The following is a 13810-nucleotide window of genomic DNA, read 5'->3' on the forward strand; positions in this document are numbered from 1 at the left end:
AAGAAGCCCCTGGGAAAGCGTCTGGGAATGACACTGAGGAACCCAGTGGACTCCAACATAGGTCCAAAGCAGCCTGAGGAAACCAGGAGCAAGGATGTGTGCCAGATGAAAAAGCAGAATCCATGCACTGAGTGTGAGAAAAGCTTTAAACTGGATTCCAGCATCACTAGCCACCAGTGCACGCACTCAGCAAAGAGGCATTATGAGATCTGTGATTCTGCAGAGAGCATGAAATGGAGACTCCACCCCACTGGCCAGCAGTGCATGTACACAGGAGAGAGAGCCTTTGAGTGCTCTGACTGTGGAAAGACTTTTACGGACAGTGGGAGCCTCACTTCCCACCAGTGTATCCACAGAAGAGGGAGACTGTACAAGTGCCTTGAGTGTGGGAAGAGCTTGAAAGGTATTTCTAAACTCAAAATACACCAACGTGTCCACACAGGAGAGCGACCATATAAGTGCCTTGTGTGTGGGAAGAGCTTTAAGGATAGTTCTACACTCAAAATACACCAACGTGTCCACACAGGAGAGCGACCGTATAAGTGCCTTGAGTGTGGGAAGAGCTTCAAAAACAGTTCCAGCCTCACCATCCACCATCACATTCACACAGGAGAGAGACCCTGCAAGTGCACTGAGTGTGGGAAGAACTTCAAAAACAACTCTGAACTGAAGGTGCACCAGCGTGTCCACACAGGAGAGAGACCATATAAGTGCTCTGAGTGTGAGAAGAGCTTCATAAGCAGTTCTAATTTGAAGCTCCACCAGCGCATCCACACAGGAGAGAGACCATATAAGTGCTCTGAGTGTGGGAAGAGCTTCATAAGCAGCTCTGAACTGAAGATGCACCAGCGTGTCCACACAGGAGAGAGACCATATAAGTGCTCTGAGTGTGAGAAGAGCTTCATAAGCAGTTCTAATTTGAAGCACCACCAGCGCATCCATACAGGAGAGAGACCATATAAGTGCTCTGAGTGTGGGAAGAGCTTCATAAGCAGCTCTGAACTGAAGATGCACCAGCGTGTCCACACAGGAGAGAGACCATATAAGTGCTCTGAGTGTGAGAAGAGCTTCATAAGCAGTTCTGATTTGAAGCACCACCAGCGCATCCATACAGGAGAGAGACCATATAAGTGCTCTGAGTGTGAGAAGAGCTTCATAAGCAGTTCTGTTTTGAAGCTCCACCAGCGCATCCATACAGGAGAGAAACCCTATAAGTGTCCTGAGTGTGGGAAGAGCTTCATAAGCAGCTCTGAACTGAAGCTCCACCAGCGCATCCACACAGGAGAGAGACCATATAAATGTCCTGAGTGTGGGAAGAGCTTCAAAAGGCGTGCTGAATTGAAGATGCACCAGCGTGTCCACACAGGAGAGAGACCATATAAGTGCTCTGAGTGTGAGAAGAGCTTCATAAGTAGTTCTGATTTGAAGCGCCACCAGCGCATCCACACAGGAGAGAGACCCTGCAAGTGCTCTGAGTGTGGGAAGAGCTTCATAAGCAGTTCTGATTTGAAGCTCCACCAGCGCATCCACACAGGAGAGAAACCCTATAAGTGTCCTGAGTGTGGGAAGAGCTTCATAAGCAGCTCTGAACTGAAGGTGCACCAGCGTGTCCACACAGGAGAGAGACCATATAAGTGCTCTGAGTGTGAGAAGAGCTTCATAAGCAGCTCTGAACTGAAGATGCACCAGCGTGTCCACACAGGAGAGAGACCATATAAGTGCTCTGAGTGTGAGAAGAGCTTCATAAGCAGTTCTGATTTGAAGCACCACCAGCGCATCCATACAGGAGAGAGACCATATAAGTGCTCTGAGTGTGGGAAGAGCTTCAAAAGGCATTCTGAATTGAAGATGCACCAGTGCATGCACACAGGAGAGCGACCCTATAAGTGTCCTGAGTGTGGGAAGAGCTTCAAAAGGCGTTCTGAGCTGACACTGCATCAGAGCATCCATCAGGAAAAAGAGACCCTGTGAGTGTCCTGATTGTGGTAAGAGCTTCAAAGGGAGTTCTGAATTGAAGCTGCACCAGCATATGCACACAGGAGAGAGACCATAGCTTCTGTCGGACATTTTAGAACATTTTGGCCAGGTCTGCATGCAGGGAGATGCCTGGGAACTTGTCTTTTCTCTCCCTCAGAGAATCCCATCTGCTGTGTTACCAGAATGTCTGCACCAGTGAGCTGAAATGGCAGGAAGCCTTGAGTGTGAGAAGGGCTTTGTGCCTAGCAGAGAGCTCCTCACACTCCCAGAAGAACTTCATGCAAAGCTCAGTCCTCATTAAACATTGCAGTCCACAGGACAGGTAGCTACTAGGACTGCATCTCCTGCAGGAAGAGTTTCTCTCAGGGCTGGTGCCTCATTTCTCATGGGAAAACCCCCAGCAGGAGAGACCCTCAAAATGCTGGAGAGCCCGGGGATGAGGGAGACCAATGCTTCTCTCCATGCAGGAAGAGTTTGCAAAGGAGACGGCATCACCGACACCCTCTGCAGAAGGGACTTAACCCAGGAGCTTCAGATGGCCTTTCCTTGCTGCCCAAAGCACTTCTCTCACCATGCCCGCTTTCCACTTCTACTCTTCCCACCAGCTGCTTTTTGATGCTGTTTCCTAGTGGAGAAGTGGTTGTGTAGGGATCTGCTGTGTGTCTGTGTGCATGTGTTGCTCTCAGTCATTTCTGGGCGCACTGATGCATCCCAGAGAAGGGTCAGCAGAGCAGTAAGGTGGCTCTTGGAGGTTTTCTGAGAATCTTCTGTAGTGGAAAGAGAAGGGGGTGAATAAAGTAGCTGAGTTGTTCTGGAGCTTTCTTCACTGTAGTCTTGTTTTTGCTCTTAAAATAAATGTCAGCATGTGGAATGAGGAGAGGGAAAGGTGCAAGCAGGGTTTGGTTTTGGTGCCCTCTCCAGCCCACTGCTTGCTTCTGGACAAGGCATTTCCTTTCTTAATAGGGGAGATGCTCCAGGCCCTTCACCATCTTCGTGGCCCTCCGCTGGACTCTCTCCAAGAGATCCCTGTCTTTTTTGTACTGGGGAGCCCAGAACTGGACACAATATTCCAGATGAGGCATTAATAGGGCAGAGTAGAGGGGGACGATCACCTCCTTCCACCTGCTGGACACGCTCTTTTTAATGCACCCCAGGATGTCATTGGCCTTCTTGGCTACAAGGGCACACTGCTGGCTCATGGCCAATCTGTCGTCCACCAGGATGCCCAGGTCCCTCTCAGCAGAGCTCCTCTCCAGCAGGTCTTCCGCCAACCTGTACCGGTGCATGTAATTATTCCTCCCTAGGTGCAAGACTCTACACTTGCTTTTGCTAAACCTCATCCGGTTTCTTACTGCCCAGCTCTCCAGCCTGTCCAGGTCTCACTGAATGGCAGCACAGACTTCAGGCGTGTCAGCCAATCCTCCCAACTTCGTGTCATCAGCAAACTTGCTGAGGGTGGTCACTATCCCTTCATCAAGGTCGCTGATGATGTTTAACAAGACCAGACCCAGTACAGACCCCAGGGGGACACTGCTAGTTACACGCCTCCATCCAGACACCACACCGGCAATGACAACCCTCTGCACTCTGCCAGTCAGCCAATTCTCAACCCACTTCACTGTCCACTCATCTATCCCATACTTCCTCAGCTTTATAAGGATGTCATGGGGGACAGTATCAAAAGCCTTACTGAAATCAAGGTAGACTACATCTACCGCCCTCCCCTCATCCACCCAGCTAGTGACATCTTCATAAAAGGTGACCAGGTTGGTCGAGCACGACCTCCCCTTGGTGAACCCATGCTGAGTACTCCTGATAGCCTCCATATCACCCAGTTGTCTGGAGATGGCATCTAGAACAAGCTGTTCCATCACCTTCCCTGGGACAGAGGTGAGGCTGACTTGCCTGTAATTACCCGGGTCTTCCTTCTTGCCCTTTTTGAAGACTGGAGTCTTTTTGCTTTTATAAACAAAGCTCTTCTTGTGGGTTGCTGAGCACTCTGAGGTTCTTTGAAGTCAATTGACTACAAACCTCCTGAGTGGCCCTCTGTATCTCATAGGACTGGCACTGCCAGATTTTCTCTTGTATCCTAGGCATAGCCAAAGGCCATGTAAAAGGTGACTGCTTTTTTCATCATGGCTTTATTAAAGCTAACAAATATTGGCACTAATGGATTTCTGTCACTGAATACCAGTGTAGTCTCCTCTGTTTACTGAAGGCTGTGCAAAAGCTCTTGGACAGACCTAAAGCTGAATACTGAACAGCAAAAGATCAGCTATGAGCACAGGTGTAAGAGGTGGTGGAAATCCATATTGTCATTTGGAGCTGCTAGGCATCCACAATGATGCAGGTGGGAATGGCAGCTGGTGAGTAATAAATGCAAAGAAGGACCCAATCAGCGTCTAACAAATACACTGCAGGAAGATAAAGGAAATCCGTTGAGGGTTTGTATCCTTATAGTGCATGAGGAACTACTTGGAAACAGGTTGGGAAAGCAGAGGGGCCAGGAGGTGACCATAGTGGCCTGACGAATGAAAGCATCCTCAAATAGATTCATCAGACCACCTGCTGTTGGAGCCAGACTCATGCTGAGCCTGCAGTTGCACAAACCCAATGACTTGCAGCATCCAGTCTGTAGGTGCAGGAGAAATACCATGTACCATTGCCTGCTGGTGGGATGTGCATCTGGCTGCTTCCTTGCAGCTTCAGCTCTGCAGCTCCCTGTGTCCATGAGGAAAGCATGTCTTTGCTCAGGGGTGCTGTTTGTATGAAGAAGAGCAACTTATGAACTCCTTCTCTTATGTGAGTATAACCTTTCTCCCCTGCAGTCGGAGGGGATTTGCACCAAGAGCCAGTGGAGAGCAGACTTCCTTGTGCACAGCATAGCCAGGACAAAAGAAATTGTGCTACAGACTGTCAGTTCAGACTGTGTGTTTAGGAAAAGTCACTAATTTTGTGTCTTTCCCTCTGGAGTTTAATACAGGGAAAACCCACTCAGCTGCTCTTCCTGCTGGAGTTGCTGGCTTTCCCCATCCGACAAAGTGATCCCTGTGGTCACTGCAGAGGGAGGCAGAAAAGAATGGATGGCACCACAAGCTCATTATAAAAATGTGGGGAACCAGAGTTAATGAATCTTGGATGAGCCCCTGATCAGCCTGGCCCTGGGTGTGGCAATGGAGGGAGCTGGTCCAGGAGGATCTGATTAAAATCTCATAGCAATGACAGTCCCTAGAATGCAGGAGGCTGTGATGTGTCTATCTGTGCTTGCATCTGGTAGGGGCCACTGATGTAGAGCTGGGATCTCTCTGGATTAGATCAGTAGGATTTCTACCAGGACAGATATTATAGGGATTTACATGTTCCCTGACCTGGCAGCTTGCCCTAATGAAACACTGATTATGCAACAGCAATCTAACTTAAGCTCTAGCCAAAAAAAATCCTCTGTGCTGAGAGATGGTGAGAGTACTCTCTCTGCAATGGCAAGGATTTGAAATTGTGCAGTGCATTAAGTTTGCAGATAATGAAACAATCAGGCTGTTTATTATTGGTGCATGAAAAACAAAACTGGAAAAACTACAATTAGTGCCTGCCCTGAGATTCTCCTAGTTGTATGGCCAGATTAATGGATTAAAGTGTTTCCTTTGTGTGTATGGGAGATTAGTTCTGCTTGTCTCTCATTTCATGGCCAGTGGAGCTAAGGATAGCTCAAGGTGTCTGATATATAGCAGAATCAGAACTGAACCCCGGTGTCCTGCTGCCACATCCAGGAGCTGTGAACCCTCCTTTGCTGTCCAGCAGACCCCCAGTGCTGGGCATCCCTGAGAGCTGGCTGCGAGGGATGGAGGAGTTGCAGGATTCCTGCGTTTCTTGCTACCAGCTGCCTCTTCCTGAAGGAGAAACAAGTAAACAGTGAGTACAAGCAGCTGAGCGTGGAAAGGGATAGAAGATGGTATGGGACTTACCACTTTGTCAGTGTGAAAAGGGCTGTTCCCAAGGCAGTATATGTCCCAGAGGCTGGAATGGACTACAGATGGCTGAGATGCTGCATGCAATTGTTTTTCAATCTTTGCTGTGATAACGCTAAAGGCAGGGCAGCTTGATGAATAGACTGCTGAGCTGGCACCTGTGAGCTTTCAGTGGAGTCTGCCTTCATCAGGACATTTTTTTCCCCTCTTTTGCCCATCTCTGAAGAGGAAATAGTGTCATCTGCACAGTGAAACATCCTGAGACCTACAGCACTAAGAACCTGCTACCAGTACCACCAGGGAGAAAATGTTTGCCAAGCAGCCATCAAGTGCTTTTTCAAAGTTCTGCCACACCACATCCATCTTTCTTCCAGCTGCAGAGACCTCCCACCTTCTCACTCCATGAAGGGGATGGAAGATCCAGCCCCAGGCAAGTGGATGGGGTTAACCTGTGGATTCTTCTAGTGCCAGGTTTTAATCAAAGAGCTGGAGTTATGCCAGAGCCAGTCAGCTGTGGTGGTGGGTGTGTGAGAGTCTAGCACATCTTGATTATTAGGGGCATTAAGAAAGCCATTCAGAATTTAGCGATCTCAAACAGCACTAAGTAGGGTGTTAGAAGATGAGCTAATGTTCCCTTTAATACCCATCTTGGTTCTCCTTTTCTTAATTTCTTTTTATTTTCTTCTTCTTTTTTTTTTTTTTCTTTTTCTTTTTCTTTTTTTTTTTCTCAGATTTTACAAACCTGTATGAACAATAAAACTAGGTATTGTTTTAATAAGGGACTGCCTCTAAGACACGAGTTGCATTCTTAAAATGCTTTAAATGGCTATGGAGGGAGATGAAGGCCAAGCAGGAAGGACAGAGAATACAAATGTCCCAGGGATTGGACATGTGCTTGTGGGTCAGCATTGCCTGGAGCACCTCAGTGTCCATTTCCTCTGTCTTCAACCTACACAAACTGGTGCAGCTGGTCAGCTGGGAGTCAGGGCACAGTGCGTGACCTCGCAGTATCAAATACAACTTGGAATCTCAAGGGGGAAATAGTTGGAAAGGAATTCAAGAGGTCACTTAGGCTCTCTCTGTACTGACAACCTGAATAGTTAAATTATTCCTGGTTTTCAAAGTAATGTATATCCTTCCTTGGCACTCACTGTTAATCAGTGCTTGGTTACAAAAGACTGCAAGTCTTGTTCTGGAGCCAGCTTCCAATTTTTGCAGTGATTCTGTGATGTTCCCATCCTGAGAGCCTAGAAATGAGTTTACATTTATGGTTGTATTTGTTTGCACTGGGTTTTCTTCATTCTGTGTTTTGCTGAACATTTCCCCTAAGTGAAGATAAATATCCTAATTTTTATGTGCTGTAACAGTCTCTTTAAAAGTCTTTTGAAAGGGAAAGCCCTTTCCTGATGTGTTTCCCCTCCCTCCAGTCTTGTAACAGAAGCCACAAGCATTTCCAAACAAAGCTCTTTACAATTCTCTTTCTATCTTTTCATCTCTATTTCATTTATATATTATATAAAAATAAAGAGGTAATAGAGCATTACCTTAACATAGTGTTTCATCAAGTGAGTTGACACTATCTACAAGTAGTGCAATTCTCAGCAATAAGCCAGATTCAGTAGTCCAAAAATTAAATGTGCAATTAAACTGTACGCTGAGTTACACTGCATTTCTTGCTATTACTGTCTTGAAAAAATAACGATCTGCCTGTTTTTTCCAACTTTTCTCAAGGCAATGAAGACAACATTACTAAAATGGATACACCACCTCAGACGCCTTCCGTTTCATTTCCTTGCATAACACATCACACTCCAGTGAAACTTGGCCTTCTTGTATCTTGCTGCACTGTACTTCCTGTTAAGTATAAATTGAATTGTTTGTAATTCATTTCCCTATATAAAAAATTAATTATAATGTTCATTTTGTTGGGAAAATTGTAAAACAATTTTATTCGGTATATTTACAGAATGAAGCTAATAAATAAATATTATTTGAAACTGTAACTGTATTCAAGCATCCTTTTCTATTTTCCTTCTTTCTGATAAGCTAAACTGAATCAAGAATAAATCAAGTGGTTCAGTTTAATTTTTCATGTCTTTTTTTTTCACTTTTTTATTTAAGACAAAGCAATATAACCTTGTGAACTGTTACAAAAGATACCATGCAAAGTAACTAATAAGTAACTCTTCTGAAACTTCGTATCAATTCTCTAAACTGGCTGAAACTACAGGGCAAGGTCTGGTCATGGGAAGATCTCCCCTACTTCCTTCTCCTTCCTCCCTCTTACATTGAAGGCCAAAACAAACAAACAAACAAACAACAACAGAAAAAAAAACAAAAAAAACCACCAACAAAACCGAAACAGAATACCAGCACAGAGAGAAAGTTATAATCTATACTACTAGGCTATGAAGAATTTTGTCAGGAAAGCACAGTAACATAGCCAGAAGCTATTCTGGTTTTCATGCTTTCTGACAATATGCAGAACAATTTTCATAGCATACAGCAAAATCCAAAAACTAACTTCTTCAGAGCAATTCCAGCAGGCTAAGATAAACCACCTGCCTAGATGGTTAAGAATATGGTCCACTACAAGTTGTGGGTTACAAATTCAAGTGGTTTATACGACCTTGCATGTTTACATGCATAGCCTCATGATGCAACAGTTAACTTCAACACCAGAAAAGGAAGAAAAAATCCTCCTGTTTTGCACTCAAATTATGAGCTCCTACATTTGATATTAATTGTGATGGTTCAGATGAGGCATATTTACAGAGCAGCTTGGAATACGTGTCCTGTCAACTCCCAACTTCACCAGTAGTATACACAGACAGAAGACTGGTAGAGGAGAATTCAACTGCAAATATTAGGTACTCAATTCTGTTTCTCCTTATCTTCAAGATCGCAGGCTGCAGGCACAAAAGACTAAATATACAGGTACACTATCCTATCCAAGCTAAGAAAGAAGTACACTATCTGCTGTAAGTATGCAGCTCCAAGCAAATATGCATAAGGACCTTCTGGAATCAAAGATACCCTAATTACGGTCTCAGGCAAGGGCAGATGCATAAAGCAAACGTTAAAAGACATCATCTTTCACACTACAGAAACGAGTCATATTTCTGCAGTCAGATTAGCTGCAACTAATACACAGTCCAATTATCAGTGGCTTATTGGTTCTACCATCATTTACCCTCTACACTGTAGCTCTCTGTACAAAAGAGAGCATGGATTGGGGGCTTGACCTGGAAACAGTGAGATGATATTTAAGGTGGGGATAGTGTTTTCTTCTCTTTCTGAAGGGAAACACCATTTCACTAGGAATCAGAAGTATCACTTCGTGGCTATTTAAATAAGTGGGCTGTCATCATATAAGAATTAATTTTTATTAATTATATAATTAACTCATAACAACCTTTCCACCTTATTAAAATCAAATTTACAAGATTGAGGGGGGGAAAAAAAGTAACCGTCATCATATTTAAGGACCATAAAACTTTCAGAATAGCAGATCTGGAATGTTCCATTTCAGGCCACTGTAAAAGTGAAAAGTGAGCATCCTAAACATTAATTTCATTGCTTCTTGCTACCACATTTCAGTTGGACATCCACATAATCACTGAAGACATCCCGGCACTCTGGGACAATAAAATCTGAACTGGTCTGAAATAGCTATACAGTGTCAGAACTCAGCAGAAGATGATGACACATTTCAGTATTCCAAAAACAGTATGAAAATTAGGGACAGCAACAACTAGATGTAACAGAGCTATCATGGAAATACCCATCTTCCTTATTCAATTAAGTCTGGCATAAGAAACAAGACCTCAAAGATCATCAAGTCCAACTGTAAACCTATATCTTAAGGAACAAGAAGCAGAAGTATACACGCAACCAATGATATTATTGATTTTACTGAACACAGTAGAGTAAGAAAAACTGAAATTAGTAAGAGCACTTAGTCACAACAAAATAATTTATCCTCAGCAGAAGTCAACATTTCAACTTACAAATAAAGAAAAGCTAGTTATTTATAAGCAGAGACTGCTCAATTTGAAGCACGTACTCTGGGCATTACCATCCTTTCTCTTGAACATGCGCCCTGCAAGATCTGAGATTTCTGAAGACATTTCTTGGAGAAGCTAAGAACTCTGGGGAAACTGCATCTGTGTGGAAAGCTCAGAAGTTAACCGGGTCTTGAAAATAATTTAAGCATGCTTTGTTCAAGCCAGATAGTGAATTTTTCATTAAGTTAACACTTGTCAAGAGGTCACAGCAGCCTCTGGTTTTCCCCTCATCATACTTGATAGCTATAAGCTTTGTCCTTTATCTCTGCTGAAAGCTAAGGATGCTGATGCCTCTGTTTGCTTTAAGGGCCTCAGACAACCATCAATTAGGAATTCAAAACATCTGTGACTGTTCCAATTTATGTAATTATAAACTTCTCAGTTCCTAATGAGGAAAATGGGCTTTGACTTCTTAAATCACTCCAGATCATCTGATTATTTTCCTAATGGAACTACAAAAATTGAAGTGTGCTTGAAGAGAAAGGTATTGCAAATCTGGGAGCTAACATTTTCTACAATGAATTTTATTTTCCTTAGTGAATATTTTGATTGTTCCACCCAGACTTTCAGCTGCTGTTGCTGCTCTGCTCAAGTAACTGATTCTATTCCAGTCTTGACCAGAGACAATCCATGTACACAAGCCTAGGAACATACAAAGAAAATGTGTCACTCTCAGAACTGCAACTCCAAAACTTACCTTTTTCAGTCGCTTACAAGGACACTTGAGTTTAACCTTCTGGCTGCAGTTCAGAGGACAATCACCTGAATGGCAAATCTCTTCACACCGGTGACCACAAGGCAACTACAAGCAAAACAAGAAATACCCCACCAATGAATAACTGAAATTGCATGCAGTCTATGAACTAGTTTTATTTCAGACACAGCAGCTAAACAGAAAACTCATTCAGCTCATCAGGTTTGTCTTCCTACCTGCAAAACTGGAAAGAAAAAGGTCAACTTATTTCACTAGTTACTCAGAGTTTTTTGGTTCACATAGAATTATTTATCTTTTACTGGGAACGCTTGATCAAAAAACAATTTTTTCTTTCAAATGTTACAGGAACAGTCATCTCCACAATGATTCATATATCGACTGCCCTAACTACCTGTATGATGGAGGAATAAAAGTAGATGAAGTAAGAAGAAACTGAAAACTGAAATGAAGTGTGATGTGACCCAGCCTGACCCACAAATTGCTAACAAGAGGGTAGAATTAGAAGCAAAAATACCACAAAACTAGGTTTTATGTGCAAGAACCTTGCAAACTATGCAGGAGTCAAATACAGGCCACCAATATTCTTACACCTGAATTAATTTCACTAAATCCTAAATTTCTGCATTTGGTAAATTATCCTGTTTTTGACATCTGACAAATAGCATTTCCTTTTTTTAAACTATCAGTGAAAATTTTAACACTTATAATGAAACTATTATTATTCCTTACTGTATATTATTATTCATTACTGGGATAATTTAAATATGCTGCTGCCTTTTAAGGATGTAACAGTGTTCCCAGAACGACATTAGAGATTAAAAAAATAATTCACAAGAATAAAAACAAGTTTTCTTCCACAGTGTGTTGGGAGCTCAACTGACCTTGCTCAGGTCCCAAACAAAATCTTCATAACGATGATCTTTCATTTCCAATTACATAAATCAATACTGTCCAATACTGTTTATAAACAAAGGCAATAACTCATGTAAGATACCCAACTGATTCATTTATAAAGGTAGGTTTAAACAATATCACTCCCTGTACAGAAAGAGTTGGGGGAAAACACACTGGACAAATGACCACAGAGTCTCTTCCAGGATCCCACCTTAAGAGGCAAGAGCTTTTCCATTCATTTACATTTATTTTATCCAGCCATTAGATCTTATCCACAGACTGAAAAACTTCTCTACTGTCCTTTCATAACAGGCTCTTTATTCCCATAATATTCCCTTCATTGAATTCCAAGCAGCTTCAATCAATGTTTCTTGAATATAGTAGCCAGAACTGCAAGTAATATTCCAGCTGGAAGAACATTGTACAATGCCTTAATTGCAGCTTATTCTCCACAGAATATCTTTCCCTATACATCTTCCACTCTCATGTTCACTTCTCTCCAGTTATCCATGCTGCAACAGTAAGGGTTTCTACTGTCTCCCAGGAGGGTTGTTATTGGCCTTGACATGCCCAGTCTCACTGGTTTTTCTGTATCTGTACCATGTCCCAAACGCATGTGTTCTGCTGCACATGCGTTTCCTCAGTTGTCACCTACTGACAACACACCACAAATTCTCATAAGAAAATCCCAATGAGTTTTTGGTGCCAAGGTCATTACTGCAAACAGTGCAAGACTAGCCCTCAATTTGAGCCCTTGGAAAATCCCCTTATTGCCAACATTTCTCGTTCCAATCACTCCTGCAGGAATTTTTGTTGTTGCTTATGGCTTTTGAGGTGGTTGCCCTAAATAAAAAAAAGAACCACAAGCAGTTGTTTCCTTCAGTAAACACCAACTCTCGCAACGATCATCTCTTTTACATGAATTAGCTGTTTACTGTCTGGCACAGCCTCAAGAGCACAAGTGAAGTATGACATATGGGACTACATCTCTTCTCTTTGTCTGGAGGAAAAAAGGAATTGGTTGTTCTATCAAAGAAGGAATTCAGTTTTGTCTGGCACAACTGATCACCTGCAAATCTACTTGAACTCTGCCTCATTGTTAAAAGATGGATTAGATGCTCATGATTAAGCCTTGCACATGCTGAAGTCAGGCATGCTTCCATTAATAATGTCAAAGCCTGAACAGTTACATACCACCAGAGCACAGCACAGGAATATACTTAATGCAATACCAAAAATCGTATTTGCTTATTGAGTTCATACACAGCTCACATTCAGTGGGATGCAGGACAAGAATGAAGCTGACAGTTTCAGCTGCTTCTCAACCCCTCCAGTGCAAACACAACATAAACTCATGGGAAGCAGTTCTATGAGTGGCAAAACAACAGCCCCAAGAGCTAAGAGAACAGAAGCAATCCAACCAGTTCTGCCAGATAAGTGCTGTAGTGGGAAGGGAGGTGGTTTTGTCCATTTATTTTTTGCAAATGTTGAGGTGCTAAAATATAATGTGTTTATCCCCTTAGATCTTTTTCACTGTAAATATTCTGTTGTTAATAGCTAGTAAACTAAAGGCTGAAAAGAACAGGCTTTATATTTGTCATAGCAAGCCCATTAAAAGAAAGCAGTATAACCCACAACTCTGAAAACAATCAAACAGAAATCTTCATGAGCATTTTCCACTTTGGGAATGCATTTAAATCCTAACATTATGCCTGGTGATGACAAAAACCGTCAACATTTATGGATGCTTAACTCATCTTCACCAGCAGGTAATAAGCTATCTGTTAATGCACACATGAGAATAACCCCACTCTTGAGCAGCTGTCTCAAAGTTACAAACAAAAGCCAAGCTTATCACTTCCAACCCATGGGGCAGACTCACCAGTTTTAAAGTGTAGCTCTGCTCTCAGAGCTCTGTGAAAACCTCTACTGCTGAAGCTAGACACTGAGAAGGATACATGCTTATGATAGAAGCAAAGCTTTCATTGCACAGTAATAAAATGTAATGGAATACTGGCGGGGAGGTTCAACCTCTACTGCCATCCCACTAACATCTGCCTCTGATGTCATGGGCTGACATAATAAAATAGGAGGCATTACTTTCAGAGCAGCCCTCATAGATGCATCACAATGGGGTCCCATGTTTTACAATAAGATAATAGCAGAATGCACAGTAAAAGCACAAAGTACTG

At 42.8% G+C, this 13810-nt stretch overlaps 1 long non-coding RNA gene and 1 pseudogene across 2 annotated transcripts in view; both read left to right on the forward strand.

Moving 5' to 3' along the window:
• Positions 1-2793, forward strand: part of LOC146756597 (uncharacterized) — a 210935-nt pseudogene extending 208142 nt beyond the window's left edge. The window contains exon 4 of the transcript XR_014937235.1: positions 269-2793. The product of XR_014937235.1 is annotated as an uncharacterized LOC146756597 (transcript). The remainder of the gene's footprint in view (positions 1-268) is intronic.
• A 2956-nt stretch (positions 2794-5749) lies between these two features.
• Positions 5750-7950, forward strand: LOC146756612 (uncharacterized). The gene is made up of 3 exons (XR_014937282.1): positions 5750-5886; positions 6169-6372; positions 7674-7950. It is a non-coding gene; the product is annotated as an uncharacterized LOC146756612 (long non-coding RNA).
• The last annotated feature ends 5860 nt before the right edge of the window (positions 7951-13810 follow it).

Source organism: Coturnix japonica, chromosome 26 (assembly GCF_054131305.1).
Source record: "Coturnix japonica strain WE chromosome 26, WE-NBRP24, whole genome shotgun sequence".
NCBI classification, from domain to species: Eukaryota; Metazoa; Chordata; class Aves; order Galliformes; family Phasianidae; genus Coturnix; species Coturnix japonica.